Source organism: Thermobia domestica, chromosome 17, assembly GCF_964235325.1.
Source record: "Thermobia domestica chromosome 17, izTheDome1.hap1.1, whole genome shotgun sequence".
Lineage (NCBI taxonomy): Eukaryota > Metazoa > Arthropoda > Insecta > Zygentoma > Lepismatidae > Thermobia > Thermobia domestica.
The window spans coordinates 134,862,683-134,876,804 of record NC_137470.1 but is presented as its reverse complement, the minus strand read 5'-3'; the positions used below and the strand labels follow the sequence as shown (position 1 = coordinate 134,876,804).

Below are 14,122 nucleotides of genomic sequence, written 5' to 3'. Positions count from 1 at the left end.
ATTAGTTACGTCCAATGTTAAGTTCAAAGTAGGTAAAGCGGAAAGATTAGTGTTTTGTGATTTATAGCGGTGAGTGTGAAGCATAACCTTTTATTGGCTATTGTCAAAGTAGATAAGTTTACCCTCTTTTTCATTCTCCACGGTAAATTTTAGGCTCAGCTTACTGGTTAACAAATCCAATTTCGAGTTTTCTTTATACAGGAACAGTACGTCATTTACATATCTATAGCAGCGTACAGTGTCTGATATTTGTGTGTTAACCATTTAAGTGATTGCTTCCTTCACCTACTCGCGATCTCACAGTAGGTATTTAAATCTCTACGATAGCTCCTTCACTTTATTTTAATTTTAGAAGTGAATACAATCACGTCTGAAAAAACTGAAAACAGACAATACAGACGTTAAGTAAGAACTGAGTCACGTCGTGACGTTCACACACATCACAACTACTTGAGAGGGTTTAAGGGGCTTACTTTCAAAAGAGTGAAGAACCAGATGCAAGGAGTGATCAAAAAGTACAGCGAATATAGTTGCACAGTACCATATATCGATGTTTTATCCATTTCAACTAGTAAGCCCGGTAGCCTAAACTTTTGGTACAGTCAATGTCGAGTGTGAACGAGTTGTGACATGTTAGTTGGCTTCCAGAGGCAGAAGAGTGAGGATTTGTTAAAAGTGTCTGTCGCGCGACAACATTAAGTTTTGTTCTAAGCAGTTAAAAGGTGCCAAAGGAGCTCACGAATAGTCAAAATCAATGTATGGAGATGAAGCAGTAGCATAGAAGATTGTTTACAAGTGGTATGAACGATTAAAAAGCGGCAAGGAGTGGATCCTTCGACGTCCAAAAACAGATGAAAACGTGCAAAAATCGGCACAAATGATTTGTTTAAATAGGCGAATGACTATTCGAAAGCTTTCCGAAGAACTAAACACCTCGTATGAGTTCGTGAAAAGCATTTTCACCGCTGATTAAATGGGCAAAGACACTTCTTCACCATGAAAATGCCCCGCGGCACACCTTGCTTTTGATCCACGAGTTTTTGGCCGAAAAAAATATTCCTGTCTTTCCACATTCGCTGTGCTCTTCATATATAGCACCATGCGACTTCTGGCTCTTCCCAAAAGTTAAAACCGTGCTTAAAGAAAAGTTTTGACACCATTCCTGACATTGAGAGAGCCACAACGCCCTTCCAAAAGAAGCCTTCCAAATATGCTGCCAGTCATGGATTCAACGTTGGGATACGTTGCATTGCTGGCCAAGGATAGTAGTTTGAAGGAGATTAAATCAAATCTCATGTAAGCGTATTGTTTCTAATAAAATTAGTCACTGTATTTTTTGATCACACCTCCTAAGTAAAGAAAAGGAGGTAAGGAATTCCCATGACTAGTCTTTCCACTTGATGAAAATATTGCCTACAATGGTAAAAATATCTTCATGAAAATCTTTTCACTGCTTTTCCCTGCGAGTCCGTTCCTTTATATTTCCTTCATGTTATATTCAATTACTCCTATGTTTTATCCTCTGAACAAGACTCCAGGGAAGAACTAGAAGTTTTCAAAGTGGGATTTTTCAAGAATCTAATGTAAGTTATACAGGATGTTTCAAAACAACATCGACAACGTTTGGGAGGTGATTCCTGACACCAAGATAAGACAAAAAATATAGACCAACCTGGCTGTACAAATGCTTCCTTTGGGAGTTATAGGCTGCCGAAAACATCAGAAAATGAACTTCAAAGGTCCATAGCTCCAAAACTATGGGACATTCGTAGTCGGGTCAAGACTTCACTTAGGAACTAATATGCTCACTATCCAAAAATCCTAATGTACTCACGTAACAATTTTTAAAGATGGAGTTTGGCTACGGGCATATAATTTGAAGTACTCACAAACTACCTCTATAAAAATTGTTGCGGAAGTACCGGAGGATTCTGAAACTTGTTGGATAGGACACATACTAGTTCCTAACTGAAGTCTTGACCCGACTACGGTAGGTTCCTTAGTTTTGGAGCTACGGACCTTTAAAGTTCATTTTTTTAAATGTTTTCCGCGGCCTATAACACCGAAAGGAAGTATTTGTGCACCCAGGTTGATCTATACTTTTTGTCTTATCTTGGTGTCAGGAATCACCTCCGAAACGTTGTTGGCGTTGTTTTGAAACACCCTGTATATTACTATATATACATATAATACACACTGGTCTCATTGGCCTGGGTACATAGGTCTAATTGATCAGTATTGAAGCTAGGAGAAAATAAGAGAAAGGTGTTGCCGAAAAGTACCCGTTTTAAGTCTAGAACCTTGAATCTTTTAAAATTGAACCATTAATGAAGTGCTTAATAGTAAAGAACAATACAACGTTGCCATGTCATTGCTCGATAACAGTGAATAAAAAAAGTGTAGTTGGGAGTGTCGTGGACCAAGAAGAACGGGAATAATGAAGGTCACATACGACTTCAATGTCCTCGGCAGTGGCGTCACAAATACGGGAAAAGAGTGGGGATAGATACAAAACGACGTACCGTCCTTGTTTTCATGGCAAATGAATGATATCAGGAGAAAGTAACTGCAAGTCTCACACAAGAAATACCAGTGCAAGTGACCTACCTGTTAAAGAAATGACACGAATGCCATAAAGAAAGAAATGAAATACAAAAATAAATTAAAAGGAAGTGCCCGTTTTTTGACAAAGTTTCCTACCGATTGTGTGTATTTATGGTAATGTTGATACACTTATGTGAGGGGGCCAGGTATCAAAAGTGAAAATAACAAATCATCTCATACAAGAGATCCTAACCTACTTGAATACAAGAGAGATCTAGTTGAAGTCACCTCCCTGTTGAAACATTCCGTAAGAGGTAGAATAACGCTGCAACTGTAGTCAATGTAGTAGGCGTTCGAAGTGTTGTCCATCTTGTTCTGCACACATAACCACACGATACAGAAAACTTGCTCATTCTTTGCAAAGTCCCAGTAGAAATAGCAGCGCAGGCCTCCCGAATGTTGTGTTGTTCAGCAGCAATTGTACATAGGCGATCCCTGTAGACAATAGATTAATATACTATACAGTACATATTATTATTGTTACAAAGCTACATGCTCCCTCCTCTATACCAAGAAAAAACCCATCTGAAAGTGAAAGGATTACTGGACCGGCTGGGGTTTAATAACTAGAGTTAGGAGTCGTAGGTGGAAAATTCTGCACAAAAACGATGCAAACTTTTAGAGAAAAATTGCAAGTTTCAAGTGTAAATATTCGCACGAAAAGTGTCAAAACTGATTACATCATACATCAGGACTCAAAATTCACTCATGTATTGAAATACCTGCCCAAAACAATTCCCAGAACACAGTATTACTAAAGTCACAAGTCCAGAAAACTGTTTAAACAGAAAATATTAAACATTTCAATAAAATTCACAAATGAGGAAAACTGTTAAAATACAGGGTGTGACACCTAAAACCCTTTCGTAAGACATCAGAAGATGAACATAATCAATGAGTAAACAAATTCAACACATAAAATGAAATATAATGTTTTGAATATGATTACTCACCTTCTTCGCCCACTTCAACACACTTCTGAGCACGTATGAGGAGATTTATATACACACCTGTAAATTCTTGTGTGGAGATGGTATTGATGACATCCTGGATAGAAGTCTTGAGTTCTTCAATTGTGTGTTGATTTGTTTCGTATACTCCTCACTTTAACAGGCCCCACAAGTAAAATTCACAAGTGTACAAGTCTAGTGACCGAGGAAGCCACAAGTCTTTGCTCATTGTTTTCTCTGATGTAAACATCTCATGAGCATGGGACAATGATGCATACGATGTGTGGCTTGTTGAACCGTTCCGCTGAAAGTAACTGACGCTCCTCTTCTGTCAAGTTTGAATAAAACTCCTCCAGGATTCCCAAATACACGGTACCGTTGACTGTGGTCTCAAAGAATATGGGTCCCATAACGTGTGAGGCGGAAATGGCACACCAAATACCAATCTTCTCGTCTTGCAAGGATACATGGTGGGTTTCGTGTGGATTTTCTGTCGACCAATACCGGTTGTTTTGGGAATTTACGTACCCAGACAGATGGAACCCCACCCCATCACTCATGATGAGCATTAGTGCGTCCAAAACACCACTGGCAATATTTCTCAAGTCATGAACAGAAATGCACCCTCTTCTGTAGTAGGCTCCTTTCGCTGTTGCACACTTATCCGGTACGGTTTTAACTTCAGAATCCTTAAAACACGTCTGGAACTTTTCTTATTCACTGGAACATGTTGACTCAATTTCCTGGATGACTTACGAGGACTACTTGCCATTTCCTCTTTAATTCAGGTGTGCAAATAGATGGTGGTATTTTGCTGGAAGTATTTTGAACAGATCCTGTTTCCAATCAAGTCCTGTATGGTGCTTTTTGCTGGCACAGACAGTTCTGGAAATTTCTCGTGAAACAAATTTTGTTTTCACAAAAGATCCAGTACAAACGAACGCTTCAACAATGGCAACACGCTCGATTATCGAATACAGCATTACCAGATATGCACCCGACTTCACACAACGAGGCCTACTTCCGAACTGGTTTGGAGACGTTTCACTGGCTGCGGGTGCTGCTACTTCACACGTGCACCTGCAGGTCACGTGTCTCGACCCCAGCTCGACATGCCATCTCTTGGTAGGAAGCTGAAAATAATTTAATTGTCGCCAAAAACGCAATATATATCTGATATTACGACGGGCTGGTTTTACGTGCCGCACCCTGTAAATAAAATTGAACTTTTTTTTTTTTTAACGAGGCTTCATCTTCACAACGCGATCACAAAGTAACCATTTGTGTGCACAAAAAGAATGTTCAACGTCAACAGACACAAGTGTATTTTATTTGTAGAGGTCCATAGTTGTAAAACTATGGGACCTATCGTAGTCGGGTCAAGACTTCACTTAGAAACTAGTATGTGTGCTATCCAAATATCCAAGTTTCAGAATCCTGAGGTACTTCAAATTATATGTCCGTAGCCAAACTCCCACTATAAAAATTGTTACGTGAGTACCTTAGGATTCTGAAAAACGAAATTTTTGGATAGTGCACGTGTTAGTTCCTAAGTGAAATCTTGACCCGGCTACGATAGGTCCCACAGTTTTGGAGCTATGGACCTTTAAATTTAATTCTTTCAGCATTTGTGCACCCAGGTTGGTCTATACTTTTCATCTTATCTTGGTGTCGGCAATCATCTCCCAAACGTTGTCGGTGTTGTTTTGAAACACTATCACTTCTTCGGTTGTAGGGACCATGAAACTTGTATATCCGTTGAAATATCAAATTCTATTTTATTCATGATACTATACTTTCTTCTCTTCTATGGTCACTCGAAAGTAAAACGGTGACGCCAAAATACACTTAGGAGTGTCTAATTAATGTTTAATTTGCAAGACAAGATAATTTGGGTATTTTTTTTTTTTTAAAGTGCAACACTTACTAGCTCTAATAATGAGTCTACTATAATAACAAGTTATTATTATTAGTATTAGCATGCTGCCTCATTGACAGAAGTAAATTTTCACAAAGAAGGACTTTCATTTCTAATGACTTACTAATCTCTTAGCGATGAAATATGAATGATTTTATATTTAATAACATATATGAACTATAATTTTCTTCTTACTCTCCATGTTTTCCTTTAGCTATATCTTCAGTTACTTTCATCAGAGAGCAATTGATCTTTTTTCATTGGGGAATGCAGTGGCTCAGTGGTCGACCGTTCGTCTCTGGTGAATGGGGTTCAGGTTCGATCCCAGTTCACGCCAAGTGAGCTTTTTGTTGGACAAACATCATGTGCGTGGGTTTCCTCGGGGTTCTCCCGTTTCCTCCCACTTTCTTCATTCCACTATTTCCTTCATTCTCTCATCATCACCGTCTCCTTTAGCCAAACCGGCATAACCGTGGGACGTAAAACTCAAAGATTTCATTTCATTTTCATTTTCTTCAATCTTTTTAATTAGTTCCAACACACTGTAAGAAAAGTGAAAATTTTTTACGTACTTTGAGAAAATGTTTAATTGCTTTAGGTGCTGCAAGCTCATCGGTTGTCTCACCTTATGAAGGTTAAATGGCGAAGTGATACACACGCTGGTTATTTGGTCTTTTATTTATCAATATTCCGCTGAATGTACTTCTAAAACTTCACTACAAAACTCCTACAAACTTCACTGACCAATTATAAAATGCACATTTATCTTGTAACCTTGTTAAGAATAATAAAGAATTGTTGCGATCAAACTACCTAAGAAATTAGAAAATAATTTCACAGGTTTAAAAGTCACCATGTGAACAATTTTAGTGCTCCTGGGACATAGTTGGCAATATGTAATTGTAAACAAACTTTTATCGCAATGACAAAAAGAAATGTGACTACGAGGACTAACAAACACAAAGAAACTCGAAGGGTCATAAATAGAGACCGGATGTTAGGCAAAATGCCTATTCTTTAATATTAAAGATATGATCAAAAATAACGTTTTAAAGTTTATATGGGGGGTTATAGTTTCGATTTAAGGCAATTTTATTTTGCCTATTTCGACCTTTACTGCCTAAATAATTGCTTTAGTGCCTAATATTGCCTATTCTATGCATTTTCTTCAAAATAAGCCTTCATTGGGAAAATATATAATTTATGAAACATAATACACACATTTTTACGTATATTATGTGTTTGTAAACACAAGCATGTGGTACGTTGCAATATACGTATAGCTATACAAGATGAACTTCAAAGATGTGCACATACTTCGGGAGGTGATTCGTGACATGAAAAGAAGACAAAAGTCCTCTTGAATGTCACGAATCATCTCCTGAAGTATGTGCGCACCTTTATGTCCCGTTCCAATTGTCAGGATTCGATTGTCGATTCCAAGTTGGCACCCCTGTCACTTGAACACGACGCAGAACTCGACAACATGCAACAGCACGTTTTGTCTTCTTTTCATGTCACGAATCACCTCCCGAAGTATGTGCACATCTTTCAGGTTCACCCAGTATGTGGAATGCATAACATGCCTCGTTTTTGTATATACAGTAAAAGAAGATATTCTTTAACAAACAAGTATATTTCTATATTCTTTGAACATTATCTATGACTTGAATCTATTTTTTAATGGTATTGAATATTTATCTTTATTATTTCGAGTTACATTTAAGTGCCTATTTTACTGCCTATTTTTTAAATTTTAAGTGCCTATTTTCCAGGTTTTTAGTGCCTAAACTTCCGGTCTTTAGTCATAAAGTTCTTGGGATTTCAGGACATTATTTGAACATTTGGCCACCTCTAAGCCCAAAATTAATGAGGTGGCCAAAGCCCAAAGTTAATGCTTCATAAGACATCTTCACAAATATAAAATTCGACGTATGAATTGTAATTTATCAGAAGGAGGGAATCAGAATTAAATCTAGAGTAAGGAACTTTAGATAAAATTTGGAATTATATCATTAACCTCGGAAGTAATACATATTTTTCTAAAGTAAATTTAAAAAGTGCAAAAAATTCCCATACTGAAAAAAAAAAGCAAATTCTCATAAATGAACAAACCACAGGGATTGACTGCCATGAATCAAAAGGTGAATATGGAATTTGTTATTATTCTTAACAAGACTACAAATGTGCATAAGTAACTAGTAGATTGCCCGTCATTCACACGCGGAAAATACGTTTCATTTCGGACATAAAGGGCAATTTGGATTTAAACGGCATCGGAAGTGTCACTGTTCGTCTCAGCGACTCCAAAAACTATGGATTCGACACTAATACCAGCCATTTTTGATCATTTTTAAATTTCTCCCCTTCCCCTTAGTTGTACCGTCAAAGTGAAATGATAAAAACCATCCCAGGTCCAAATCTCATCTATGTTGAAAATTTGATCGAGATCGGTCGAGTGGTTCAAGAGGTAAGAAGTCACAAACATACTGACGTTCATTTTATACAGGGTGTTTCAAAACAACACCGATAACATTTAAGAGGTGATTCCTGACATCAAGATAAGACAAAAAGTATAGACCAACCTGGGTGAACAAATGCTTCCTTTCGGAGCTACAGGCTACCGAAAATATGAACTTTAAAGGTTCATAGCTTCAAAACTATTGGACCTACCGTAGTCGGGCTCGGGTCAAGGCTTCACTTAGGAACTAGTATGTGCCCTATCGAAATATCTATGTTTCAAAATCCTGCGGTACTTCTGCAACAATTTTTATAGAGGTAGTTGGTGAGTACTTCAAATTATATGCCCGTAGCCTAAATCCCTCTATAAAAATATTTGGCGTGACTACCTTAGGATTCTGAAACATGGATATTTGGATAAGGCACATTATTTTATGTTTAGGTCGCATTAGTTTAAGGTCACATGGACATTGCTAAAGCCAATGGTCAAACAAATCCCAACATGGATTGGTTGATTGTTGTCAAATATAAGAACCCAATTCTCAAACAGTAGCGAACTTCTGTTACATTTAGTTAGTTATCACAATTTCGATATGAAAACTAGTCTTGTCTTTGTGATAAACAAGTTCCTTATCATTGAAGGTGGAATTTATAAAAAATCAACAGATGTAAAAGAAAAATGAAGATAAAAGAGCTAGTTGCACTAGAATTGCAAACTGATATATTGAGACTGAAGCTCGATATTGAATTCTATAAAAAGTATAACCATCTTTCCTCTGTAGGTGTGTTTGCTTTATCTCTCACTAACATAATAGATTAATATTTAAAGAAAAAAATAGACCCACTAAGATTGTATTTGTAGTGTATATGCATTTCTAGCTGCGAGTACACTTCCCCTCCCCTTCGTTGTTCATAATGGGGTAGCATACTTAAAATCTTGGCTTTTAAGATTTGTTCTTTCTGGAGAAAGGGGGAGTGGAAAATGATGCCATTGCACGGGGCGATAAATTGTCTAGGGCTGGCCCTGTATGTTAATAATACTTGTGTAATTAAGTGTTTCGGCAACATCGCCTTACACAAGTATTGTTAACATGTATTTGTTTGGTACTTTGGTCAATTTTGTTTTATTAACACTTAAAAACCGGCGAGTGTCATATCACGCAAAAAATGTAAATAATTCGGTACAGTTGACGTGATATTACGCGTCGCCACGTAGGTCCTTCATACTCGTGTTTCTTCGTTTGGGAACCTCTTGTGTTAGTTAGTTACGCAGAAAAAAATTTCTTCATGCTTCGAAACACTCACCCCTACAAGATAACCCTCATATATCTATTTTAGGCTCCATATAATTAACATAAGCAAGGTTTGTTGTTGTTTTCTAATAATTAAAAGGCAGAAAGAAATTTTATCATGTGCGTTTTGCTTTTTTGTGTCTCTGATTTCAGCAGACACACGTGCAGGAAGCAGAAGAGAAAGCCGTGATAAGATTCGGACACTCAACGGTAGTGGGCGGGGGATGGGGGCTGTTTCTGTGTCGTGTAGACTAAACAATATGAATTCAGCGCCGAATTTGTTTTTAGCGTGGGTGCAATAGAGGAACACAAAGAAGCTTGTGTTTCCTCCTCTCTAACCTTTCCTTTTTTTTTTTTTTTTTTCGGGATCTCTTAATACACAAAACCCTGAACCTCTGTTCTATATTTTTGTTTGTGTGTGCGTGTGTGTGAGAAAGACCAAACTGATCTTTTACATGCGGAAATCACATGACTTCCCTTCGTTGAACTGCCTTTGTTGGTGGGTAGTCAATTTGCAAGGTGTCAGAAAAAAAATATAGTAACAATACTATTTCATATTTCGACCTGAAACAAACTAATTTTGCATTGGGAAGGTAGTAGGTACATTTCCAGTGACAACTGTCTACAAAACGAATCAAAAACAGGTTGGTTTGGAGGTCTCCCCCGGCCCCACTGAATTTGCACAAAGTATCATAAATGCCGCCAAAAATTATAGTAGAGACCCTGGACAACAAAATACTTTTTACTTCATGTCTTTGTGCAAAAATAGAAGTGATGTCATACACTTTTGTTTCATATACTGCAGACTATTAAAAATCATTTAAATATTCCGTCGTACCGCGAAGCATACTGGGCGTTCGGGCGTCGAAAGTTAAGGGTTAATGCTGAAGAATCTATTCTGCGATGAACACACAGGATAATCAACATTGCTCCTAAAAGTTACAAAACCTGTTCCTATTCAAGAAGTATGCTAATTTAAATCACTTGCAAGCAGATACAAAACATCATTTATAGTAGGCTACTACATAGATCCTTATGTGCGATACCACATAAACAGGATAAATGGATGCAATAACGGTGCAACGTACGATATGAGCACAAGAATTTGGAAGAAATAGCAGGTAAAATTAAGCAGTCAGAATCGAGAAACATATTTATTTTAAAGGTAAATAAATTATTAATCTCAATTTCGTTATTATTATTATTGTATAAAAAATTAAGTGTTTGTCGGGAAAGTTGTTCTAGAATTCGTAATATTCTAACTTTATGTATCATGTGTGGATGAGACAGACGCTGATACTGCACCTTTATGTAAAGAATATATATATATTACTTAAATGTGTATGTAGATATTCTAATTTTCCATAATCCAAGCTTCCGTAACCTGAATTTTAAAAGCACGACATTGTACTTGAGAAATTAATGTCAAATGTTTGTGATACAAGCTAAACATTTCACTCACTCATTCACTCTCTCTCTCTCTCTCTCTCTCACACACACACACACTAGAGGTCTGCACGGGCTCGGGGTGAGCGCGCGTGCCGACTCGGGCCTACAAGTAAAAGAGTAAATCCACTGACTCACTATTCATTTACTCATTAACAGATCTCCGAAACTGTTAAGACTTAGAACCTTCAAATTTTGTATAAATGTTCTTTTTAGATTCTAGGTTGTACACATTTTTTTTTTTTTTTTTTTTTTTTTGAAATGTTGTCTCTAAGGGAGAATAAGATGGCTTTTTTTCCCCTGTTCGTCAGATCTCCGAAACTATTAGGCGTAGAAAGACAGCACTTTTTGACATGCAGCCCCTAACCTCCTCGGACCCCGTGTCGCCAATAGGCGACATGTGAGTTATACATGATGTATACACTGAGTCCCCGTGTTGCCTATAGGCGACATGCACTCAGCGGACAAGTGACAAAGATATAAGAAAGAACAACTGAAAATTGGCTAACAGGATATACAACCAAAGGTAACTATAATATTAGAACATAACATTTTTACCCAAAAAAAATTGCTGGGACCGAGGAGGCTAAGGGAGAGCAAGAAGGCGTTAATTTTTCTTGTTTCGTTCGCAAGATATCCAAACTATCAGGTACAGAGTCTTGAAATGGACCTTTTTTTTTTCTTTTCTTTTTTACCAGATATCTGGAACTCTTCGGCATAGAATTTGAAAAATTCTGTACAAATTTGGTCATTGAATTCTAGACTGTGGGTAAGATGAAGTTTTACGAAATGTGAACCTAAGAGGAGAAAACGGGCTTGCACTGTTTTTCGCTGCTGAGTAGACCTTCAAAACAGTTGGGCGTAGGTAATTAAAATTTCTTTAAAATGTTTTCCTCAGCCTCTAGACTACGGATAAAAGAAATTTCTGAAATTCAAGATCAAAGAGGGCGGACAGGGGGTATAAACCTATTCTTGGTCTAGAAGTTGACAATTTCAAAGATGGGGTTTCGAGTAATTCTACTCCTTCTACTAGGCTCATTGAAATGTTTTACATAATAATTATGAGTTTGTTTCGAAACGTTCAGCATATAGCCATTAAAATCTGTATACTATATATATTTTGAAATACACAATATGAATATCTTATCAAGACGATTTGGCTAAATATCGACACTTATCTTTCTAATCTCATTTTTTAAAAAGATTTAAAGCATACTTTCGGAAAATTCAATTTGGGAATATAAATTTTGAGTAACAATTTCCAAATAACGGACAAAAATCTTTCAATATCGGGTATAAGAAAACAATTTAGGTTAGTACAAACTTTGACAATATACATTTATAGGCGCCTCTCGAAATATATCTTTCGGGGAGATAGGGATTGACTACAAATTTGCCTAACGATTTCTATGGGTTGGAGTGAATCCACTGCTTCAAGATGCGAGAAAACGTTTAGACTCCACCTTGACGGTGGGAGCCGCGGTGGAGTCTCGGGTTCAATCTCAGCTCACGCCAAGTGAACTTTGTGCTGGACAAACACCGTGTGCGTGAGCTTCCTACGGGTACTCCTGTTTCCTCCCACTTTGTTCATTCCATCATTTCATTTATTTCTCATAATTATCGTTTCCTTTAGCCTAACTGGCATAATCGTCGGACGTAAAACTCAAAGATTTAATTTCATTTTCTACCTTGACGGTGTGAAAAGTTTTCAGGTGCACTTTAGGGAGCACTTGTGAGTGTAATGTCAGTGAGATTGAACTTTGCATTGACAAGTATTTTGAAATGAAATTAAATATTTAAGCTTCTTCACGTTTCTGTTGTGTTGGGTAAAGGAAACGAAAGACCACTAGAAAACCAAAGTACACGGTGTCAGTTCGCAATAAAGTCTTCTTGTTGGAAGCTGGGATCAAACTAGGAACCCCATGCGCCAGAGGTGAACGCTGAGCCACGGCGTGGCCCCAACAATTCAAACCATAAAAATGTCGTATGCAAATATTTCATATGTTTTTCATGAACTTTATTCTGCCTATGCGAAGAACGAACATTCTAACAGTTTTTATATACGAACCTCTATTTAGAAATTCATAACAGAGAACATGTATTGAAGTTGCAAGACGTAGACAGTAAAACATTAGGATTTAGAAGGACCTTAGGGCAAATCCACACTTCGGTCTGACAAACGACTACTTCATCCAACGTACTAGTTAGTATATGTTAACACTCAACAGAGAGGCTCAAGTCACTAGAGCTAGAACACTCAAGTCACTAGAACAGTCACTAGAGAACGACCAACAACAGAATACAAGAAGAACTGTCTGACCAACAGACTGACACAGCTTGTCAAACTATAAGGACATCATTGTCACTTGAACCAAGTGTGTACAGGGTCAGTGTTATCTTTCAACTATGAGGTCTGTCTTCAGTCAGAGTATCCGATATATCATACAGACACAATATACGTATGTTTGTATGGATTACATTTAAAAAACATACCAAATCGAAGCTTGTTCTAAATCAACCATTTTATGCGGCGTTAAACACGGATAAACATTGCCGACATTATGCCGGTAATCACAGACTTCGTTACTGGTACATGTATTCATTAGTGTACTTTAGCATGCTACGATCCCTAATGAGCACCAAAGGAAGGCTCATTACGTAGAATAAATTTACGTTAGCAACAAAAACCAAGGATTGAAAAGTGCACGACTGAAGTGAGATCGAGCCCGGTTCTCCAGGTTACCATGCCGGTATGCCAACTATTAACGTAGTGCTTTCTGCACTAGCTGATAAGATAAAGATCAAGTTTTGATTTCTATTCCAGTAGTGCAGTTTTCACTTTGAATAACTGAGTTTTCTACAGACAGCGAATAACTACAGAGAAGATAATGTTACAAAAAACAATGTTATTTTCTGCACACAACTGAGTAAGCGACAATACTGGAAACCAACTAAGGAAGCATTACTGTATATATATATATATATATATATATATATAAAACGAAATGTAATCTCTAAGTTTTACGTCTCACGTTTACGCCAGTTAGGCTGAAGGAAAAATGAAATGAAATCTTTAAGTTTTAGGTATCACGTTTACGCCTGTTACGCTAAAGGAGACGGTGGTGATGAGAAATCAATGAAATTGTGGAATGAAGAAAGTGGGAGGAAACGGGAGAACCCCGAGAACGGAGTTTGTCGACCACAAAGTTCACTTGCCGCGAGCTGGGATCGAACCAGGGGCCCCATGCACCAGAGGTGAACGCTCTACCACTGAGCCACCGCGGCTCCGACTACTGTATAAGTAAACGTCAAATCGTCCACTACCAACAGAACAGCCGTATAATGCAAACGCAGACAGGAAGTCGAAAAATCAAAATATACGCAGACTTACTTTAAAATATTTGTAAAAGCAACGTTTTGCGCTAAAATATAGAATGAAGTCTGCTATACAT

At 37.5% G+C, this 14,122-nt stretch overlaps 1 long non-coding RNA gene and 1 other non-coding gene across 4 annotated transcripts in view; both read right to left on the bottom strand.

Moving 5' to 3' along the window:
- LOC145674359 (uncharacterized) overlaps window positions 1-14,122 on the bottom strand; it is a 107,199-nt gene that overhangs the window by 82,108 nt on the left and 10,969 nt on the right. For 2 of the 3 annotated variants that reach the window (XR_014128906.1, XR_014128904.1), the window contains exon 2: window positions 2,802-3,039. This is a non-coding gene — a long non-coding RNA (uncharacterized LOC145674359). Of the gene's footprint in view, window positions 1-2,797; window positions 3,040-14,122 lie in introns of all 3 variants that reach the window. The other variant, XR_014128905.1, reaches the window with a different exon arrangement.
- TRNAQ-CUG (transfer RNA glutamine (anticodon CUG)) lies at window positions 13,884-13,955 on the bottom strand. Its single transcript has one exon. It is a non-coding gene; the product is annotated as a tRNA-Gln (tRNA).